Here is a 6,263-nt window from a genome sequence, read left to right on the forward strand (position 1 = left end):
ACTTATTCAAAAAATTGAAAGAAAATTAATCTAATTACTTATTTGTAAATAATAATCACTTTTAAAAAAAAAAATCATTCTTAAACCAAAAATCCAATAACTAACTTGCACCATTTTTATGTCTTTTTTATCTTATTTCATTTTGATAGTTTTATATTGTATTATTTTCTTATTTGATTTATTTTTATTTAGTTGTATTATTCACCATTTGACAAAATATATCCCCCACCCCCCGGGTTGTATTGATTTCCTAATTTTACCGCTTTCATTTTAGATACTTTGTTATCCTGGTTAATTGTTAACTCAAGTTTAAAATAAACAACTTTCAAAAAAGAACAAAAACAAACACTCGATCCAACGTCGAACCCATTTCCAATACCTTTGTAAGTCGATCGCTTTTAAAAGCATCGCCATCAACCTCACATAGCTTACTCTTGGACTTTCTTACAATGAGACCTACTCGATTTTAATTAATCGATTAGATGAACTACTCACTAAATAAATTCAATTCATTCACAAAATATAAAACCTCGATCCAACATCGAATATTCTTTATTAAAATTAAATTGAAATACTTAACCACAATTAAATACTATTTCATTTAGGAATGAAAAAGGAGATGATTTTTAGTTTTCAACTCCTCTCCGAGATTATTTGAGCACAAATTCTTTTACTCGGTTAATCGAATAATCGTCATTTCTGATCCACTTAAGAACATATAAATCAAGTCCTTTTATAATAAGGAATGAAAAGGGAGATAACTTTGACTCTTCAATCTTTTCTCCACGATTATTTGAATACAAGTTCTCTTACTTGGTTAGTCAAATAATTGTCGTTCCTCTACAAACTTCCAAACCCCGATTAAATCAAAATATTTTCACAGTAAGTTAAATGAAAAGGGAGTTGACTTTGAGTTTTCAACTTCACTCCTCAATTGGACGAATACGAGTTCTCTTACTCGGTCAGTTGAACAATTGTTATTTTTCCGTAAAACATACAACTTAATCAAATCATTTTCTTAACAAACTATACGAAAAAGGAGATGGTTTTGAGCTTTCAACTCCTCTTCTCAAATGCTTGGATATGAGTTGTCTTACTCAGTCATTCAAGTACTTGTCGTTCATTCTAAAATACCAACCATATATAAACCTATTTTCATAATCACTCAGATGAAACAGAAAGTGGTCTAGAATCTTCTATTCCCTTTCCCGATTATTAGGATACGAGTTGTCTTACTCGGTTATTCGAATATTCGTCATCCATTCAAAACACCTTAATCATCATTAAATCTTTTTTATAATTAAGGATGAAAAAGAAAGCGGTCTAGAGTCTTCTATTCCCTTTCTTGACTGTTAGGATACAAGTTGTCTTACTCGACTATCCGAGTAATCGTCATCCAACCAAAAACATCTCAACCAACTCATGTGATCCAAAACTCTTTTCAGAAAGAACACTGTTAATCATTTCTAATGCGCACGACAAACTAGTGCTTAAGCCTCCGCCGAGAGTAGACAAGCCAACGTTTAGCCTTTAGAACGCGATCTAAACAGTTGTTCACTAAAAGACACCAACCAACCGTAGTTCCCCGAACTACGAATGCTCTAACTTCCTTATTGCACCATAAGGATACGTAGGCAGGAGATTGTTGTATCTTCGCGAGCACATTAATAAAAAACCTCCCCTTTTCTCCCTTTTGAGGTCTTCATCCATCACTATTTTCAAACTCTAATTACTCGAATAAAACAAACAAGCATAAATTAACACTCAAAACGCAAATTATAACTAAAAGGTTCCCGTTGAGTACAATGGACGTAAGGGGTGATAATACCTTCCCCTTACGTAATCCACTCCCAAACCCGAATATGGTTGCGACAACCATTATTCTGTTTTTTAAAGGTTTTATCGATATTTTCCTATTCCTTCATTGGGATAAATAAAGTTCGGTGGCGACTCTTTTCGAACGTAAATTTTTCCGCTACCATTGCGAGGGATCGTATTTTTCGAGATGCGACATTGAGGAATTAGGCCTTGATCATCAAACATTACGAATAAATGGGAAATACTTAAAAAAGTATAGGCCTATGCTTCAGGAAATCGGTATAGCAAAAGGAAAATAATGCTCAAAATATCATTAATTTGGCTTGAATGGCAATATTACAAAAGTTTAAAAAACGACACACAAGACATACGACCAAAAGGAAAGTGTATTACAAGTTTAAACAAATGGAATTTAAAACTACATAGTTCATCTTTTTTCTTAACTTCTCAAAGTGGGTTTTGGTATGGTGGAGCTTTTGATCGATCTATTAGTCAAAGGCTTTCAATTTTGCTATTCCAACCTCCAACTGCTTAACATCCTTAAATCGTTCCAAGTAGGTGTTGGAAGCCTCATATAGCTCTTGTTCTACATAATCTAGGTCAGGAGTTACTAGTCTTGCTCTTTCTTTCTTTGCTGCTTCTAGTCTTAGCCACAACCAATTTATCTGTTGGGTCCAAGGGAGGATATCAACATCCAGAATGACCAACTTCTTCTTGGCTTTGACTTTATCCTCCAACCTGGTGACAAGAGTCCGAGGAGTGGAAACCAAGCTTAAATGTTCGTGCAAAACGCCCATCCTCATGGCGATATGATTGATGATATCCTGCTTTTTCTCATAGCTTAGATAACCTATTTGAGTAAGGGTTCGAGATCCAACACAATGTTGGCAATGGGGTCTGGGACTTCAGGTTTGCTCAACTTTAACAACAACCCCTGAATTAAAAACAGGACAACATGATTGTCCCTTATAATTTGGAGGAAATTGATCTTTACTAGTTTAGATTTTAGTTGCCCAACGCAATTCACTATAATTGTCAATTGGACCAGCATGCGAGTTTGCAGACAGAAACTCTAGGTTCTCGATGATCCTCTTGAAGACCTTAACCAGATCTTCTGGTATAACAGTTTTAGACGCATCTTGAGTAGAAGCATACATTTCACCGCGCACTTTCAATAAAGCACGATCCGAGAGTCAAAGAGGCGTGACTTTGTTTGATGGAGCCTGTCATAAGAGGGGGAGGATTCTCCAAATGATTTCATAAGTCCAAGATCCATGACATTGGGAGCGTCCTTGACATGGGAACCCATAGGATTTCCCCCTGAAGGGCTAGTTCCCATGAGGGCCTCAAGCAACATAACCCTTGTTTGTAGATTGGTGGGGGTAGGCGTAATCATTGGTTTGTTATTGACCAACCCGACAAATTCTGAGATCTTCCCACCAACTGGTGCCTCTTGGTTGATAACACCACCATTACCAACATCACTTTGAATGTCATCAGAAGGATCAATAGGTTAGGGATGGTATTAGGGAGCAACAATTTAAAGGTCAGAGTCTTCAACAATTTTATCTGGGTCAACTGGTTGAGGATGATGTCTCTCTGAAGTAGTGTCAACATGCTTCCAAACAAGCTAAGTCAGCACCAAACAAACACTAAAAATAAAGAGAAAAGGATGGAAGTATCTGCTTTTCTTCAAGTCGAGGCGACGGAGTAGCAATTTCAGTTTTTGTTTGAGGTTGCCCAAAGGTTTGACCATTCCTTTGTCTTTTATGTCAAAGTGGAATTTCACTCTCTTCAGTACCCTCTAATTTGAAAATGGTGACACCTTCAAGCCTTTATCTCTTTCGACCAACAGAGGTCCCACTTGTGCCTATGATAACCTCATGGGTCACAATGGTGGCCTTAGCAGCATAAGCGCTAACACACGAAGCAAATGGTGAACTGGAGCTTCTTTTTTGCCATCACTGATGTCGAATTCGCTCTCCCTTTAAGGAGACTAATAAAATTGGTCAAGGTGAGCAAATGACCATATCGTGATAAGAAATATATAAAAAATTAGGGTACAAACCAAGGCACCATCATCGGAAGACTTGGGGTTAGTGTCATCTAAGTCTCTCGCCCGTGATGTCCTTTTTGAGGTAGAGGTTTCAGACACTCTTTGTCCTTGAACAAGTACTTCTGGGTTAGAAAATTCAGTGGAGAGATAGTAATTCAAATGGGTTGGAATTTACCCTTGCATCCCTCAAAATGTTGGCTCTTTGAGAGATACTAGTAGAAGTTTTTGGATTTTTGGGAACACTTGTGAGGGAGAAAATGGCATGCATTAGCTCAAAAAGACTCATAGCAGTGTAGGGGATGTTTGAATGATTTCGATAAACACACCTCGTTCTCTTAGGTGTAAATACGAAGTGCTCCTAAGAGGGGGGAGAGGGGGTGAATTTAGTCTAAAAAATTATCTGGTTTATAGAGATGTGTTTCTTTCTTTTCTGGTTAGGTTAAGTGATGAAAGTGGTAAATGCAAAAATTAAAGAACACCAGAGATATATCCTGATTCTCCTCACAATCCGAGAGTACTCCAGTCCTCTTACGTTGTAAGAGATTTTAATATTGTTATATCTTATGGAAAAGATAATCCTAGTCTTCCTATACAATACTTTTCGCATTTACAATACTCTAACACAATCACCAAGGACAATCCTCTTGTGATTTACAACACATATATCTCTAACAATCCTGGATAATAACTAAAGACTTCTATAAGAAGATACAATACACCGTCTTATAGATTACTCCTATTACCAAATAATCTTTGATACTTATGAGTTTGTAATATGTTCAATAGATATAAATAGATGAAGTTTGTTGAATGGTTAAGACTTATTCAAAAGAATAAAGTCTTATTCTCTTTCCAATATGAAGATTCAAGAACATATATTGTCTAAGTGCTAAATGATACTTTTTTAAAGGATATGAAAATATGTTTCAAAAAACATAAAGAATGAAAATTTTGTTATTAAGATAATGCAGAGAGACTCGATAATAAAATTGAAAGAGGTGAATGTTAAATGAATTTGAAAATTCAATTTATAGAGTGAAGAAAATACTTCACAAAATAAGGCAATTGTTGGATCAGAATAGGCTGAAAAAGAATGTACCTAATGGTGAAAAGATGCCATGAAAAGGAGCGAAGAAAGAGTGCTTTCATTTCAATATTTTCAAAATTTAAACAGACCCAATCGATTAACAGAGAAGCTCAATCGATTGTATTAGTGAAATAACGCATTTTTGAAAAACCGGACTCATACTAATCGATTGCTTCATCACCCCAATCGATTGGTTCAACAAGAAAAACATTTTCTTCAAAACCAGGGGTTCTATCCAATCGATTGTATCAAAGCCCCCAATTGATTGATGCACTTGTTTTTCATAAAGAATTATAACGTAAAACCATAAATATGCATCAAACCAAATTCCAACCAAAGCCATAAAACATGCTATGAAAATGATTTACTAAGTTCATAATGCAAGATCAAATACTTTGAGCACTAAGATTATATATGTTAAGAATTTCATATACCTTGAAACTTGATTAATGAAAGTCTTGAACAATGTCATGATAAGATCCTACTTTTTACTTCTTCTTTTGATATGGAAGTTTGTACTTGAGATATTATCTTCATCATAACATGTTGGAAGCTTGTCTTCATATTAGGAAAGAAAATGCATAAACTAAACGTTGTGTTACCATCGTGTGGTCAGGCACAATGGACTAATGTTTGTGCCCACCATTCTTCAAATTCCTGAGTACAGTGGTAAGAAGGTGTGGATGAACACTTTTTCTTTCTGTAAAAGAAATGGCTGTCATTGAGCCACCTATTGGTAGCGGTGTCGAGCATACAAAAGAAGGTTTTGGCGCTAGGAATGAGACACTTAGGAAGCAACTGGCTCAACCCAAATTTCATAGCCACCAAGTTTGGTTGGTAAGGGGCCACCCTCAAACCAGTCACTGAAGTGGTAAGCCTCGTCCATATAACGATGGGGTTGAAGCAGGCAAATAAAACTCTCTTTATCTCGTCTTGATATTGTCAAGACCGGTTGGGATAAGGTTTCCTAAACCAGTCAGGACCACATTGTCGACTGGAAAAGGAGGCCATCGACTCGGTGAAGGTCTTACACATGTAAAACATTTGGAAGTAATCTTCGAAGACCTCTAGAGAGACCACTTTCCCATCGTCAGGAGTGAGCTTGGCTAGTCGGTGCCCTTCGATTCCTACCGTCGAGTTAGGAGGAACTATGGTCTTTAGAGAGCATTCAAAAGTGACATTCAACCACAACTGCAAGAGACAAATAGGTCTGCCTATTTGTAGGCTTTTGGGATTCTCTAGTCTTACCATATAAATAACGACCAAGACTAAGGACTTATAAAGTCCCATGAGTATCCGTCG

Source organism: Lathyrus oleraceus, chromosome 5, assembly GCF_024323335.1.
Source record: "Lathyrus oleraceus cultivar Zhongwan6 chromosome 5, CAAS_Psat_ZW6_1.0, whole genome shotgun sequence".
NCBI classification, from domain to species: Eukaryota; Viridiplantae; Streptophyta; class Magnoliopsida; order Fabales; family Fabaceae; genus Lathyrus; species Lathyrus oleraceus.